Source organism: Oratosquilla oratoria, chromosome 1 (genome assembly GCF_046742065.1).
Source record: "Oratosquilla oratoria isolate Oo_2021 chromosome 1, ASM4674206v1, whole genome shotgun sequence".
Classification (NCBI taxonomy): Eukaryota; Metazoa; Arthropoda; class Malacostraca; order Stomatopoda; family Squillidae; genus Oratosquilla; species Oratosquilla oratoria.
In genome coordinates this window covers 50,524,918-50,543,191 of record NC_134777.1, presented here as the reverse complement: position 1 = coordinate 50,543,191, position 18,274 = coordinate 50,524,918, and the positions used below count along the sequence as shown (strand labels likewise).

The 18,274-nt window shown below is 42.5% G+C and overlaps 1 protein-coding gene across 6 annotated transcripts in view; it reads right to left on the bottom strand.

Moving 5' to 3' along the window:
- LOC143018678 (N-acetylated-alpha-linked acidic dipeptidase 2-like) overlaps positions 1–17,837 on the bottom strand; it is a 114,762-nt gene extending 96,925 nt beyond the window's left edge. For 3 of the 6 annotated variants that reach the window (XM_076174519.1, XM_076175828.1, XM_076175074.1), the window contains exon 1: positions 17,591–17,814. The gene's annotated coding sequence lies outside the window, so the exon portion shown is untranslated. Of the gene's footprint in view, positions 1–17,590 lie in introns of all 6 variants that reach the window. The other 3 variants (XM_076178078.1, XM_076177199.1, XM_076176452.1) reach the window with 2 other exon arrangements.
- Between the last annotated feature and the right edge of the window lie 437 nt (positions 17,838–18,274).

Sequence of the window (18,274 nt, the reverse complement as noted above, 5' to 3'; positions counted from 1 at the left end):
CTTAAATCTACACACCTACTGTAAACGCCAAGCTACAGGTATAATATCATCTTTCATTATTTATTAAATGAACTCATACCAACAAATCATCTCCATTCATCCATGCCTTTTTCGGATCTAAATAATATCTTATCGCCTCCCTCTCTTCGTTCTTCCAACGTGGGAAGTCTCAGTTTTCTCAATCTTTCCTCATATGTCTTAGGATCATCATGGCTACAGTCCTTTGCATTCTATTTTTCTTGTACCTTCAATCAAGTATGGTGACACAACGATTTATTCCAATCTAGAACGAATCAGAATTTCAATGACCATCATCTACTCTTCCATGTAATTATATGCTACTTTTATATTCCTAAACAAATTGCAAATATATGTTGTTTTCTTTATATGCCTTTCTGAAGATGGATCATCCTTGATTAATATCCCTAAGCCCATTGCCTCCTATGTTTTCCATTTGATATCTCCTCGGCGTTTTTTTTTTTTTTTCCTACGTTGGCCTAGTTCCAAGATTTTTCATTTATTTTTATTTGAAATTCATTTCCCATTCCTGACAACATCCATAAAAGTACTGCATCAGTTTACATTCCTTTTCACTTTTCACTTTCTTCATGATCTTGGCACCATTTGTAATTCTTTATAAGGATATTTAGTCCACTGACCATGTCATTTATATACAATAGGAACATTGCAGGTGCCAGTAGTGAGCTCTTTGATACCTCACTAATTACTCCTCTACTGCCCTAGTTTTCATCTTTTACTACTGTTCTCATACGTCTGTCACTTAAAAATTGTTTTGCCCACTTCAGTGTGTAGTCGCCACTGTAGCCCTCACTTATGGATATGGCGATTCAATTCTTTTTGTTATTTTCTGTCTAGGAGAATGACAGTCTTCTATATCTTTCTTCTGTTTAGTGCGAATACTACACAACGCTCTCTCTCCGAGGTTCTTCAAAGGAATGCCCCGAGAGCACGTATACAAGATCCTACGTGAGCTTTGCAGTGACGTAGTGATTTCCTTGGTCCAATGATCTTTCACTTTATATTAAGATCCTCCCCAAAGGGCGCGATCTTACATTTGTGAATCAAATGAATTTTCTCCTACACCCTTTCACCAATCAGATTCTTTGTTTAAAGCCTTTCCGGTATTATTTCTAACTCAAATCTCTGCATAATTCTCATCTAGGTTATAAAGGAATGTCATTTCAGCAATAACCAAATATAAATTCGAGCGCCCTACATAAAGCGGAACAGCGGATTTAGGCAGCTCGCTCGGGCTGCTATTTACAAACAACCTACCTATAAAATGCAATAACCCGTCTTCTACCTCTCCTTCAACCCTCTTTTCTATCAGCCTCTTATAAATGTGATCGTGTGTGTGTGTGTGTGTGTGTGTGTGTGTGTGTGTGTGTGTGTGTGTGTGTGTGTGTGTGTGTGTGCGTGTGTGTGTGTGTGTGTGTGTGTGTGTGTGTGTGTGTATGTATCACACACACACTGCCTTCAAGACCAGTACGAACCTTAAACTTACATCCTACCCACACTCTGGAATCCTCCCTTCTCTACCCGACGCTTCACGTCAATGTATCGGCAAGCACCGTTCTTAGGGAGGTTCTGACGACACAAGACCGAACGAATTCTTCCCAACAACGGCACCACACCGCGAGGGATTCCAACCCGCAGCGCCCTCTGGGTAAGTCCCGGCGGGAGAGGGGACCGGTGTGCCGTCGGGGAGGGCGAATTCCAGAGAGTAATAAGTGCGACAAAGGATCATTTGGAGGGAGAACTGGGGGGAGGGGGCAGTCACCTAGACAGGATTTCGGTTATCATGAACCTTTCCGCTGCCGGGCATAAATTATAAGGTATGTGAGTGGCTGGGTGGTGAGGGAAACACACAGAACTGTTTGAGTTTTATTTCTGATGTTTCGTCCTCATCAGGACTTCTTCAGGGCACTGTACTCACCAGGCGTTCTTTAGAGTACATGATGTACTCTGAACAAGTCCTGGTGAGGACGAAACGTCAGAAATAGAACCCCAACCACCCTACCATTCACCTGTCTAACATACTTCAATATGCATATATACGTATATATAAATGTGCGTGCGCGTTTGTATGTATGTGATTCACCATGGTCTTGGGTCACGTGTTGGACTCGTGATCGACAGCTATTTCCCTCCCAGAGGAGAGCTCAGAGCTCATATATGACCGATCTATGGGTAATGATGTGACCTTACATGAACACACACACCCAATTCCCCGCCCACGAGAGTTGGAGTATCGACTCACAACGCAGCAATACTGAAATTATTTCAGCCCTGGGCGGGATTCGAACCCGAACCGCGGTAGCGGGAGGCGGGAACTCTACCAGATGCGCCTCAAGTCGTGTCATGTATACATGTATGTACTTCCATGTGGACTTTAGGCATGGCGTTTTCCAAAGCCAAATATCCTAGGGTTATTAAAAAAAAAGTCGAAATTAGAACAAAAGACACATCAATATTTTTTTTTTCTAACAAATGCTCCCAGGGGAATGGGGGTAAGGAAAAATCATAGGGGGGAAGCTGTGGGGCAGATGGAGACGTGGGAAGTCAAAACCGGTAGGGAGTCGAGAAGAAACGGGGTGCGAGGGGGGGGGCTATGCTGGAGACGGAGGAAACTTGCAGGGGGGTGGGGGAGATTAGCATGGGGGTTGAGAGAGAAAGAAAGAGAGAGAGAGAGAGAGAGAGAGAGAGAGAGAGAGAGAGAGAGAGAGAGAGAGAGAGAGAGAGGGAGGAAGGGAGGGAGAGAGAGAGGGAATGAGGGAGAGAGAGGGAGGGAGGGAAGGAGGGAGAGGGAATGAGAGAGAGAGAGAGAGAGAGAGGAGGGGAGGAGAGGAGGGAGAAAGATAATGCTAGCATGACGAGTCCCATCTCGGGGGGGGGGGGGGATGAGAACATTGGAGGGTCGGGGGAAGGTCATATGGTACGGAAAAAAAAAACGGCAAGACACGGGAGGGGGTCAGAATGGGGGAGTGGGTACAAGTGGGGAGACTTAAAGGACTTAAGGGCCGCTGAGGATTAAGAGCTGGAAGGAATCACACTGAGTATGTGGGGGAGTGAGATGAGAGAGGGAAAGATGAGGTGAGGAGTAGGGAAAGGTGACTTGGGCTGTGGAAGGCAAGGCAAGGCAAGTGGAGGAGAAGCGAGGAAAGTGGAAGAAATGCAAGGGCAAGAAAGATGAAGAGAAGAAAAAAGAAAATGTAGGAAAGGAAAAGAAAGAAAATTAAAAGAAAGAGAAGAGAAAGGAAAGGGAGAGAAAGGGAGAGAAATGAAGGGAAAGGAGGGAAGAGAAGGGGAATAGACTCCCTTAAGGACAATCAGCCAAAGCCTGCTGTGGCTGACGGCAACATCTAAGAAAGGAGTTCGGGAGCTTGATAGGTTAGGTTGGTGAACCCCACTCCGGGTTGACGGCCGGGGAGGGCGACCCCGGGAACTGTCCACGACTAAGGTGTGAGCCAGCCAGCCAGCCAGCCGAGGTGGGGTTGGGACCAGGACGAGGACAGGGTTAAAAAAAGCCAAAGAAGAATATGAAAGATAAAGAAAACAGTTCAAAAGAAAAAGGGGGGTGGAGGCAGGGGAGGAGGAGGAGGAAAAAGAAGAAGAGGGTGGGGGGAGGGAAGAGGAGGAGAAAAGGAAGGGGAAGGGGGAGGAGGAAGAGGGGGGGAGGAAGCTACCTGGAATGCGTGCTACGGAGCCCAGACGCTGGGCCTCGCCCAGGTGTTCCGTGAAGCCATTACGCCTAACCTGGGTTGGGGGGAGAAGGATGTCTACAACAAACTTCACGCACTATTACTTACGACACTCGGGCGAAGCCTTTCGCCTGCCCACCTACCTGCCTGCCTGCCTGCCTGCCTGCCTGCTTCCCGGCCTGCCTGGATATATGCTTGACTGCGTTTGCTTGCCACCTGTACCTACCTGCCTGGTTCCCACTGCCTTTCCGCTTCCCTGCCTGCTTGCCGATCTACCTACCTACCTGCTTACCTACCTACTTGTCTACCGGCCAGTACTACCTGGGCGTCTGCCCGCTTCCTTCTTGTTGTTTGCCTATTTGCTTATCTCTCTGTTTCCCTACCTTTCTATTTATCTGCTTGTCACATGCACCTGATTACTTACCGACTTACCTACATGTTTGCCTACCTACCAGCCTGCCTATCATTACCTTCCTGTCTACCAGCTTTCCTGCCTTTATACAGTCTCCTTGCTATATGCACCTAACTGCCTATCTGTCTATCCGTCTACTTGACGACCTACCTACCAGCTTGCCTACCTACCTACCTGCCTGACTGTCAGCACCTACGAGCCTGTCTGTCTGCTTCCTTGCTTTCGTGGCTACATGGATACCGGTTTCTTCGCCACAAACATATGACTTGCCTGTCTGTCTGTCTGTATGCTTGCCGACCTACCTTTCTGCCTGCCTCCCAATACCAACCTGCCTGATATCCGTCTGCTCCCATGCTTACCATCGCTCCCGGCTGTGGGATCAAGTGCCGGCGCTGCCACTGAGGCAAGGGAAGCGTGGCGAGTAGAAACGACGCTTCTTGGAGCAAACCACAAACAAGGGCAAAAATTCACGTGAAATATCTGTCAACCCTTCCACCCGACAGTATCCTTTTTGTTGTTGCTAATCCCAAGCCTTTATAATTTTATATAAATGCGTTAATAAGTACGCCATCAAATATACACACAAAAAATCTAATTCGTGAGCAAGAGCACGCACGCACATACATACACATGTGTGTGTATGTGTGTGTGTGTGTGTGTGTGTGTGTGTGTGTGTGTGTGTGTGTGTGTGTGTGTGTGTGTGTGTGCATGTGTGTGTGTGTGTATGTATATATATATATATACATATATATATATATATATACATATATATACATATATACATATATGTATATATGTGTGTGTGTGTGTGTGTGTGTGTGTGTGTGTGTGTGTGTGTGTGTGTAAGTGTATGTATATGCGCGCGTGTGTGTGTATATGTATGTATATGTGTGCGTGCGTGCGTGCGTGCGTGTGTGTGTGTGTGTGTGTGTGTGTGTGTGTGTGTGTGTGTGTGTGCGCGCGTGTGTGTAGTCACAGCATATCCCAGATATCGAACCATGCGAGCTATAGAGCTCCCTTCCGAAAGGGTAACTGTCGACCATGAGTCCATCACGTTATCCACGACCTGGGTGAATCGCAAACGTTAACACACAAACACGGGATTAAACAAACCAGGTAGCACTTATGCTCAACTAATGGCTGCCGTCAGATGATTCTATTCGTACCCGTGCTCCTGCCCCTTACTCGGTGGTGGAGGGGTTCAAATGGATGAGGAAATGAGGAGTATAAGATAAAAAAAAAAATGGCAAAGAATCACAGCATACAACCGTGACGGAAAGAAGAAACGGCAGACTTCCTCTGGTCTCCTGATGTCATCTTGAGCGGGGGCTTCCGTGGCAACGGAAGTGTGACCCCAACCGGCCAACGAAGGTCGGCACTCGACAGGATGCGCATCACGCGACTTATCAAGGTTTGAAATCAGCAAAAACAATAAACACTACTGATAACATCAATGTTAAAAAGGTAAATCTGTAACGTAAGATACATTCATACACATAACACATGTACATAAACACGTATACATAATGCACATAAACGCTTATATACATCTACGCATATTATCTATATATACATACATGTATACATATAGTGTACATGCATATAATGTACGTGCCCATACACATATACATGTATCCACACATGTATAGGTACACGTGTATATATACAAAATGCAACAAATACACACAACATCGTTACTAACAAATATAGTTACGGCAAGAAGTACACACGCACAAATGCACACACACGAACACACACACATACAAATGGGCACACACACATACACATGCACACATGCATGAGCTCTCTTCCGGGAGGGAATTAATTGTCGATCACGAGTTCAACACCTGATCCAAGACCATGGTTAATCACATGCGCGCGCGCACACCTACATACACACACACACACACACACAAACACACACACGTGCACACATACACATACACACAAACTTTAAGAGCAAATTAGATATGACAAGATACAGAGACGGAATACCACGAGCGTAGCTCCCCTTCCCGTAAGATACAACTAGGTAAATACAACACATACACAAACATACAGGTACATGTAAACCACCGTTCCCCTTCGTATGGGGAAAACGGACTAACCTTTGGATTATCAGCAAAACAAGCGCTCATAAAAATACCGTTGTTGTTGTTTTATTTTCATCAGTGGCCAGCGTTCGACCTAAGTTCCAGAGACAAAAAATACGTCATTTACATCTACAGACAGTTCTCTTCATCACAATGCTGTCACATTTCGACAAAATGTTCTTGACAGATTACTAAAGTTTCGTAATGCACAGAAGCCACATGGTGGCCTGCATGTGACCAGCACCAGTACGCCCATGTCCACAAATATGCACGCACGAACGCACGAACGCACGCACGCACACACACACACACACACACACACACACACACACACACACACACACACACACACACACACACACACACACACACACACACACACACACACACACACGTACAGATGGTTCCATTTACAGGTACCACAGTGGCTGACGTCTCCGCGGCGTCCCCAATCTCCGAGTCGTCGATCGACACCCTGAACGAGTTTCACGACAACGAACGTGTCAGAAACGTTCGACTTGAAGACAACTGCCATATTTCCCTGGAGGACGCCAGTCGCTGTACTACTTATACGTGAAGCCAATCTTACACGACTGAGCATGCGAAAGCCCGGGCGTGCGCACAATCGTTTCTCAACCCTTCATGTTCATTGAGCCCTCTATTTAAGCTTTTTTTTTCTAAACCTCAAGGATTTCTACAACCTATGATGAAGGGGAAATAGGGGACGGATGGGAGTGGGATGGCCACATGCCTTGGCTGGCTACTTCCCTTATAAGAGGGAAGAAGCCTATTTGTATATACATGGACAGAGAAAAATCTCTAGAAGACCAAATAGATGCTGAACAATATCACCGCCTCGAGACAACCTGTTTGGAATCCCAGAGCTCTTGTCTGAGACTCGCCGCCCTGAAAGGGCTTGGGAGGCGAACTATAACATACAGACACAAGTAAACTTGGTCCCAATATCCCGTCCGCACTGAACATCACATTATTGGCCCGATTTGATAGGAACAGGAATTGCTCTCCCTCACTAGCTTACCTGGTCTTCTATGCCAAGATGGAAAAGGGCATGACACAAAAACGGATTTCCCTAGAGTCACGAACGCTTTTGAGAAAAGCTCGACACTTTACAGTGAAGATTCCATAGCAGGAAATGATCAAGGATCAACTGTCTAAACTTTCCACACATTAAAGAGAACTGGAATTGGATGCCCTCGAAGAGCCAGCTGAATGACTATAAAGAGGGACAGATATACAATTCTTAACATTAAAAGTAAAATGTGTATACATTGTGACGAATGTGGATAGGAGGTAAAGGGACAGAGGAGGTCGAGTGGGGGACCAACCTGACACTTTGCCACGTTCCTTTTTATGCCATATATATTGACCAACTTGACTTCAAACTATATTCCTCTGAAGAAGCCACTCAGGCGAAACTAGTCAGGAATGAAAGTATTTCCCTCAGCCCGTGTTTCCTTTACCTCCTATCCACATTAAAAGTAAAGATAAAAGGAAAACCCCAAGGTCAGGGGAAGTGTAAAAATAAGTAACGAACACCTACGCGACGGAGGACACAATTATAGGACATCTATAAGATCTCCTTACCCCTTTCCCTTCCGTGAGGGTGTAACGGAAATAAATAAAATAACCATGCGGCAGCAGGTGTGAAAGGAAAAGTGCTCCCCGGTAAGGAAGGGTTGTAATCGAGGCGGGCTATGACAACTTTACTGCTGAATGATGTACCACGGACATGCATCAATTAGTCTGGCAACAGGCAGACTAAAAGAATAAAAAGACACCTGGTATGGAAGTGATTCAAAGTAGACAACCTGCCTATTCGGAGCTAAGAAATATATTTCCCACTTACAAATACTAAAATCCTAAAATTGAGGATCCTTCATGATACGACCCTAGTGTCACAGTGTATTTTGATGATCTCATTAAAAATAGATAAAACACAAAAAAATTGTAAATAAATAAAGTGTCGCTGAGACTAATCACACTGCAATATGGACCAGCGTCTGGTGACAGATACTGAAAGTACCGAATCACAAAATATCACCGAAATATGTTGAGGGGGGGAGTAATTCTTGTCGGAGTTCCTCCGACCCCTTCGAAGACCCACCTGTGCGACCAGCAAGGGTCTACACTGCCGGCGGGTGGACCGGATATGTGACGTCAGTAGTACTCACCGCACACATTATGCAGTTGAACCGGCAATGCTTCCTATTCATAGTCAACCCTTCCACCACAGCGACACAGCAGCTCCTCGGCTTTTGACCTTGCTGCCGCCAGCTGGTTTTATTTAGGCCAGGGTCGATCTTGAGACCAAATGAATCTGTATGCACAGGTGCCATTAACATGGCAGCCACGCAGGATGTTGAAGAGAATACATATACTAGCGTTCTTTTCGAGTCGACAGCTTGTTCGTTGTCATATTGCACTTGACTGTAAGCACATGTTTCATCACACGTGTAGACGCGGCCTACAGGACTGCTTCACAGTCTAACTTAGACCGGTCAGTCGAAGTTGAAGGTTAAGGACGCGATGGGACAGATGTCGCGAGGGGGGACCTTGAGACAGATATCCTATTCTATTCTATCTATAAGCCAAGTTTTTCTTCTTATAAAGCAGGTAGCCAAGTCAAAGACACGTACCTACTCCCACTCATAGAACTTCCATCCACCACCCTCTCCCCCTCTCATTTTATCTCCTCATGGGCGAGACAGATATTCTGAAGCCAAAAATGCAAGAAAGCGGTCCATCACAGGTCGCATAGCAATCCTTACGTAAGATTGCAGGTTTTTAGTTCCATATGGAAGGGACAAAAATTCTCCTTTGTAACTTCATATATTTTTCTTTGTGTTTCCACATGATTTGTGACTTAGTTTAACCTAACTTTACCTATTTCAAACTAATCTAACCAAGTTCGATTCGGCTATGCACCACCTTTGTGCAGTGCACTTTTTTCTGCTTCGAGAAGCCCAAAGACAGCTTCCTATTGCGTGATCGCTACAACTTCATCACTGCCCATGCCAGTCCCCAAAATGGCATCGGTCGATCACGACGACTCAGTTTTGCTTAATCAGGTTTAAGAGACGAAGGAAGAGAGTGAGAGAGAGAGAAAGAGAGAGAGAGAGAGAGAGAGAGAGAGAGAGAGAGAGAGAGAGAGAGAGAGAGAGAGAGAGAGAGAGAGAGAGAGAGAGAGATAGTTTTGTGTGAAACAAAAAGAGTGACTCATTGACTCGCGGAAGCAATGCAAGGCGAGCGAGATGAAAATATCTATAACAGTGTTTCTTAACCTGGGTTCGATCGAACCCCAGGGGTTCGGTGAGTCAGTTTCCGGGGTTCGGCGGTTTGGCACAAATATTCATTATGTTTTTGTTTTATGTGAAATTCATGTTTTGTTGGTTTTGTTCTTTGAACACAGTGATTTCGTGCGCAAATGATCCATGGTACAGTTTGTGCACTAATACAGCATATAGTTCCTATGTTTTGAATTTGAAGAAAAAAAAAATTATTTTTCCAACTGCGAAGGGTTCGATGAATGCATGTATGAAACTTGCGGGGTTCAGTACCTCCAACAAGGTTAAGAACCACTGATCTATAACATTAACAAGAATAAACCATTATCACAATTGATTATCTGGCCTAGTTGGTGAATGTTTGAAGATGTCGACAAACTTCTGGAATGCAATACTACCGGAAGAAAGGCTTCTCTTACCACAAAGCCTCTAGTAACAATGAGGTCGGCCAACAAGCACGTGCATGGACAGATATATCAAGTGGCCACACTATAGTTTGCGCATGCGAAGCAGAATGTCATTACCAAGTCAGGTGATTTTATTCAGCTTATCGTGACGGCTCTGAACATTCACAGGTTAATTCGTTTCTATGTACAGCAGTTCCCTTATAGTCATTTTAGTTGATAAAGTTGTAAATATACATCTGCACAGCTGTGACATACTGACAAACCCGGAGCACTGGTGAAGTTAAGGGGTATGCAACGGTGCCTGTTGTCTCATGACGTCTGATCCGGTGATGCGACGAGATCCTTAGCAAGTTTGAACGATTTTTTTTTATCGACTCTACTTGGCTATTACCAGGCTATTTCATTCATCTCCGTGAAACCCTTCGGTATCTGAGACACTATCTTGATGAGCGCCTTCGCTACAAATGTCACTTTTTACATACAGTTTTGATTGTCGCCATGCCTCTGCTCGTCTCCGATAGCAAAGAACTTCAGACCCCGCGGCTAGGAGAACTCGCTTAAATTATGGCCTCAAATCCACTAAACTGACTCAAGAGAAGCCACATTGGTATAGTAGGTTCTTCACTGGTGAACTGCCGCCAGGAAAACTTCATGAAACATGTTAGTGTTAACTATGGAGATAGATAACACAACAGATGAGGGTGCGAGTTAAGCAGCTTTCCCCAGAAGAGGGGAGGTGACGACATCTTCGTGCGTTTGAATATGATGTCCCTACTAAATCACAGAGGAAGATAGGAACGGCGTGGGTCGGAAGAAGAATAAGAAGAAGAAGAAGAAGAAGAAGAAGAAGAAGAAGAAGAAGAAGAAGAAGAAGAAGAAGAAGAAGAAGAAGAAGAAGAAGAAGAAGAAGAAGAAGAAGAAGAAGAAGAAGAAGAAGAAGAACAACAACAACAACAACGTCGACGACGACGACAAAGGTAAACAGTGTTAACATCTCTAGCCTACCGTTTCGCGAAGCCATGTCAATTGTCGCAAATGTGCAATGGCTTCTCCATCGGTGCGACATGCAACACTCTTTCATAATTCTGTAAAGGTGACGAACATCTACCTGTTATTTCATGGGTAATTATGAGAGTACCAGCATTATTTTGCAAATTATGACAGTCTAAGACTTATTTTAAAGGACTCGGAAATTAACATGATTGCAAGGATTGTTTGTAAACAAAATTTGTATAATTCATACATATATTTGAGGATATCAACTAATGAGAGGTCTTATAGCCTACGACGTTGGTGCTTGCGAATAGACTAAGTAACCGTAGAAGAACACTGCCAAACTGAGCAACGTTGTGGTCGCGAATAACAGGTTGGGAATCACCGCTTTAAAATATGTGTGCTTGTATTTGCTTCAACGGATACGTGGAGGCAACAACGTCCACAGCTGCGCGTTACTCACCTCGAGTATTACATTCACACCGTATCAGACTAAGTCTCCACATAGTAAAATAAAATTACCAAACCCTTCCACTAGAAAAGAACCCTAAAATTATAGGCTTCACTTTTGATACTCACATGACCTTTGGCCCGCACGTCAAAAACCTGACAGTGAAAAATCACCAAAAATATAAACACAAATTAGTCGCAAGCGCAGGCTTTGAACAACAGAAGGAAATGTTAATCAGTCTACAACCAATTCTCAAGAACTACACACGACTACGCTTTCACAGGTTCCTAACAATTTAGAAAACATAAGACTACAATCTATACAAAATAAAGAATTTAAATTAATAACTGGATACACCAAAATCACTTCAATAGAACACCTGCACCAGCAATTATCACAATAGAATATCAAATGAAACTAATAAGTACGCATTTTTATACATTATAGCACATAAGCAAGTCCAACTGAATGCAACAAAAATTACAACAGTAGCACGCTGATTAAATATCAACAATATTCTGCCATCTGTACTACGCAAAACACATTCACACTGATCACAAAGCAAGCTTTATGACCGCCCACCAAACACCCTATTCCATCACTATCACCACCACTGCCCCCAACACACCAGCCTGAAAAAAAAAACAAGAACCACAAAGTACACTTGCGTTCAGGTCACCATCTAGCATTAAGACTGTACCGGCACTGACAAAGTTTAGCTACAGATAAAACTGCCCCCAGATGCAGCCGTCACCCACAAGACACCGAACACCTCATCTTAGACTGCCCCACCTTAGCTTTACCGGATAAAACGAGTGTTTTCTTTAGTGAATTGTGGGCAAGTCCGGTGGCTGTTGACAGTTGCATGCAAGACAGATCCGGTGCAACGGGTCGACTGATCAATTGGGAAGCTATCTTAGGATACTCGTAAATCACCGCCGTAACCATACAAATACTGTAAAAACCATATCCTGGAAAAATACTTCTAAAGTTACTACACACACCTACAAGAGGCATTCCAGTAAGCTCCGACGACACTGCATCCCTGCGTGCAAGTAGAATGTAACCATATTTCTGTTCGTGCCATTGCAACAAATTCGTTCAATTCTGTCCTGGTCTACACTGACACGTTCGACAGGTTTCTAACAAAACCAGATTCAAAAGTCTATTCACAATGGGTGAAAAATACTTCTAAATGACGTCACACTTTTGAAAAGATTCAAAACAAGGTTGATAAGTTTTGGCGGGAATATTGTTTACCTTGGCTATCGCACTAGCCCCTTCGACATGGTGATGTGCTTTGATCTTTTATCCAGGCTAAGGAGATATGATTTTGTTCTGCAGTAGGGGCGACCTCCAATTAGAAAAAGCTCTCGATAAATCGAAACCCCTTCCAGACTGGAGTGCGACCTTATCTGCATAAAAATAGCCTATCTTTCGGCGGAACAATATCTATAAAGTACATTAATGTGTTGAAAGGACCATGACTAATGGACATTTCCAAAGGCAATAAAGAAATAGAAATTTACTAATTCGTAAAAGCTTCCACTACTCCGCACAAGCAGTGTCGTAATATCATGACATCAACCCGAAGCAGCAGGCGGTACCAATTTGTTATGACTAGTATGCGATATGACGTCATCAAATGCGCACGGGAGCAGACCTACTCTCCTTGGGCTGAAGGTTGCTCATATCATGTAAGTCACATTGGGCCTTGGTCTCTACGGTAGGTGGCACTCGCTACCGTATTAAGAATCATACGATTCTAATTACGTGAATTATTTCAATCAAGTTTGATCTTGTTTTACTTGCATTTTTTCGCTTCACTACCAAAGGGATGCCAGGGAAATGAATATAATAGCCTGGGGTTCAAAATAACAAGGCTCTATCTTCACTCTAGAGGAGATGGTGCCATGGAAATAGAGTATATAAATAGATAAATAATAGAATAATTAAATAGATAAAAATAAAACAAACATGATAGAATAATCAAAATGGTATCGTGCCACCCGGTACGCAAGGGATTACAGACACGTGTCACTAATATCTTCCCCACCCATATCAGCGGACAGACAGCTGATCATGGGAGTTTCTCTCGGCTGAATTAAATCACTTGGCAGCATCCATAATAAAAGTGCAATTCATTAATAGTGACAAGGTTAATCGAGACGGGCTCAATTCTCGCAGTGTGTGTGTGTGTGTGTGTGTGTGTGTGTGTGTGTGTGTGTGTGAGAGAGAGAGATTCACAATGGTCTTGGATCACATGTTGGACTAGTGATTGTCAGCTATTTCCCTCCCAGAAGGGAGCTCAGAGCTTATATATGACCGCGTTATGGGTAATACTGTGACTTTGCACGCACACACCCAACTCCCCACCCACGAGAATTAGAGTAACGACTAGCAGCGCGCGCGCGCGCGTGTGTATTTATTTAGCTGTATCTTGCGGGGAAGGGGGCTGTGCAGGTCCCGTCTTTGTATCTCGCAGTGTCTAGTTTACTATTATGTTCGTGTATAGTTTTTGCACACACTATTGTCTGATCCAGTTTGTTCCAGATATCCACCAATCTGTGTAGAATTTTTTTTTTTTCTTTTCAGGTCTCTTCTCTAACTATCCTTTTCGAGTTTCTGATCATGTCCCCTTGTATTTCTCTTATCCCAATTTAATAAGTCCTCTCTATCAAGGACCTGTGTGTGTGTGTGTGTGTGTGTGTGTGTGTGTGTGTGTGTGTGTGTGTGTGTGTGTGTGTGTGTGTGTGTGTGTGTGGTGAAGGCTGGCTTATACTCGCACAACAACTACTAAATATGCAATCTAATCATAACAATAAAACTGATACGAAGCCAAAAATTGCAAGCCCATGTGGTTATGCGCAGCATGCCAACATCATCCTCATACGTCGGGATTTCTAAACCCGGTAAGACCTGTAAAAAAAAAAAAAAAAAATCCCCCTCCCCCTCCCCCTCCACCTCCGCAAAGAGACCGCAAGCAAACCTCACTTGTCCGAAAGGAGAGTCGTTTTCTTTTTTGTTATGAAGGCCTGGTTTAGTACGGGAACTCACTCAGGCGCGTTGCTGAGGTTTTCCTGGCATTCTATAATCCTAGGTTAGTGGTATTTTGTCACCAATAAACAGAGTTTCTATCCTTGTATTGTACCGAAGAGGTAGAGTGACAGAGGTGGTAATGGAAAGATGAAAGGTAGCAGCAAAATAGTAGCATAGTACAAGTTAAAAGCGACTAGCATTTTTTTTTTTTTTTTTTTTGACTGGAGATAAATTGACAATCATAAAATAATGCTGCGTTACTCTGGTCCGTAGTGATGTTCCCTAAAATATAGACTACATAGAAGCAAGTGACAAGTGTATGCATGAATACAATGATGATATTGTAAAATTCACGAAAGGGAACAGGGCGTTGTAAGTTGGCTGTAAAATCACCCTGTTTTAAACTATACAAATGTAAAATTTATTATTGAATGTTGGATATATTTTTACGTAAGATAAACTGAGTACTAAATATACCCGATAACCAACGAATATTGCCATGGCGAAGCTGCAACTCTGCAATATATATTAATAATGAAAATAGCACACACACTTTAAGCAATTTCTATACAAAATACGTTCAAGTTGCAGTAACAAAGATTTGGTTAACATCACACTACTGTAACCGTGGAGTACTCGAGATAAAGTCAATCATTTATGGTATGGAAAATGCACAACCCAAGAAAACTACGATTCTAAGCATCACATAACTTTCTAGGATAATCTTGAATCAGCAACTGCAAACAATGGTGTCACACTAACAGCTCCGGACTTTGAACTGACTGTTATTTAGTTATGAATATACAAGATAAAAAAAAAACATACTGCAATAACAGAAATAATAAAGAGAAAATAAAAAATTAAGGAGTATTCAACTAATCTATATGCAAATTTCTCACCATGACTAGAGGCAGATGTATGCTAATGAAATATCGGTCACTCTTCGACCCTTACTTGTCACCCCTAGTTTCTGCCATCTGCCCAATGTAATAACTCCAATACAATTAAGTGTAGAGTGTGCAGTGTTCTCAGATGTCAGAAAGGTTATTTCCCATTACAACCTAGGTTTATATTCGAGTGAATTTGCCGTATCTAGTGGATGTGTGGCGCCCACCTAGCCCTGAATGCATGCAGCACTTCAAAGTCTCCACAAGCATAACGAAAAAGTATTAAATAAAACCTATGACCACGATTCTCCCATACAATAAGACAGTCCGCCCGTTGCCGAACATGGGAGAGGAGGAAGTGGGCGGTGACAACACAAAATACAATAATCGTACAATCACCTCGAACTTCCAACACGGCTAGCAACAAATGACACCATGGGCCACATCCAGTACAAAACAAAGATACACCACGCCTAATACAATCTACAGGTTGCAACTTACAACCGAAATCATGCCCTGTTTGGCAGTATTTACACCCTATTCACTGATAGCACTTAGTTGACAATTAAAGGTGTTCTATTCCCTTCCACCGGAGTCTGAAATACCATCATAGCATCACCTTTCCCACTGCTATTTACATCCATTTGTTACTGACATTGCGGAAGGTCGAACTCGTTTCAACAATTTCACTGTTTACACATATTTATACATTAGTTATGGTTCCCGCCTGGTGATTTTACTCAGAAGAAAAACATCCGCACAAGGATTACCAGGAATACTAGTCTACCCTACTAGCTGCCAGTCTGCTTCAGCCAGTGTGAATATAATATCAATAGCTAAAACCTGTTAAAAAAAAAATCTGAACCGCTAATTGGTTTTCACCATCAGATTTCTCCTTACCAGCTTTAAGTCGATGTTCATGTTGATAATTAATAGTGCCGGAGAAATACGTAGAAACATCAAAGGATGTGGACATGAACAAAATATGATGAGCTACTGGTAAAAACTATTGCATAATTCACCTAACCCCATCCACAGGCGCCCACTCCTCTCTCTCCGCAATAGGCATTCCAACCACCTGTTCCTTCCGATTTTATTACGGTGCCCAACGCCAAGATGAGCGAAGAGTCGAAATACTTATTTATTTATTTATTTATTTTACAAATCAACACAAAATTCGGAAAACACCATGCAACACGCTGGGCGGTTTTGTTGCAAGATTATTGAAGGAAATTCTTAATCCCTTAAGTGTCCAGCGTGCACACGCACTCACGCACGCATTTTAGCTACAAGATGTCGCATCATGACCTCTCCAGAGAACTCCTATTGTGTCGGACCTCACCGTCGTCATTCGGCCGAGCGCAGTAAACCTGCGTCAGCCATTGCTAACGGCAAGTAGTCATACAATCGATATAATTCTCAATATATGTTCCATGCTTATATATATATATATATATATATATATATATATATATATATAAATATATATATATATATATATCATATATATATATATATATATATATATATATATATATCTCATATATATATATATATATATATATATATATATATATATATATATATATATATATATAAACTATGCATGAATACTGTGTCCATATTCAGTTCATGTACTGTACATTGTAGAAGTAGATTAAGCACTACACAGAAAAGAATAAAAAAAAAAATCTTTTGCAACAGCCACCATTTAGATCTATATGTAAATAGCACCATTGTCATCCGCCAGTGTTTTCCTCGTGAATTTATTTGAGATGTTCAGTCTAGACAGAGAGAAAAAAAATCGTTTGTCTCAACGCCTCTAAACTCAATGTAGACTACAAATCTACAGTGTACTCCACCATGTTCTGTCACTGTACCCAAGCAAGCAAGCAAACAGGAAATTGATATAATGTGACCTTTTAGCATCTAGAAAATACAACCTCCCCAAACGCGCCACAAGCGTCGTGCAACTGCCACGAATGCACCATTCATTAATGTTACTGGAATCATTGGAAGCCCACTGACTCCTGAGAAACCAAACCCTCATACCCAGTGGTTAAGGTGTCTATTTTCTTACAAAGGATTTTTTTAATGTGACAAATCCCCTACGGCTTCTCCTCCCATAATTAACATTCATACGGTACACTGGTACAGTACACGATATTTTGAAGTATAGTTCAACTAAAATTACACTAGCAAATTATACAACATCATCTCAAGTGTCTCAGTATAACTTTTACTTAAATTTTCGTAGTTTTCCCAGAACTGCAATACTCACCTTGTCACTTTATTCACTTTGTTAACAAATTTTCACACTGCTTACACCTTCTTCCTTGTATGCCTTCACCAGTTTCCCTTATTTAACTGACAACTGATGCCCTAAGGGCGATATTCACAGTAAAGCTATTCCATTTCTAAGCTTTTGGTTCATAAATGTTACAAGAACACAACGAGTGGTCCAGACTTGCTCACAGTTAGAGTGGAAGTGAATATATCCACGTGTGTACCAGTCAGTCTGTGTGTTCGTTTGTTTGTTTGCTGTTAGAAGTTTATTCGTGACGTTGCATTTGAAAATATTCCATGTTCCATACTGAGGCGTAAGATTTTGTTTAATATGGACGAAGTTACCCATGAATGAGCTTAGATATTTTACAGATCACGCCTTTATTTGACACAAATTAGAATAAAACGTAACAACATAACCATGCTGACCTTGGTTTAAAAATTATGAAAAAAATCCAAACATTGTGAGAGGAACATGCGAGAACTGCCCACGCGGGTTGCTTTACCTGAGTTCGATAAAAGAAGACATCTCAGAAGATGTCTTTCCTACATGCTGTATCCTATCCATGCTGTATTTTTTCAAAATATTGAGTTAACTTTGGGAAAATACTGTACAAAAAGACTTTCAAATATTCCATACTCTTTAAATGTTTATTTACAATGGATTTTCAAAACGATA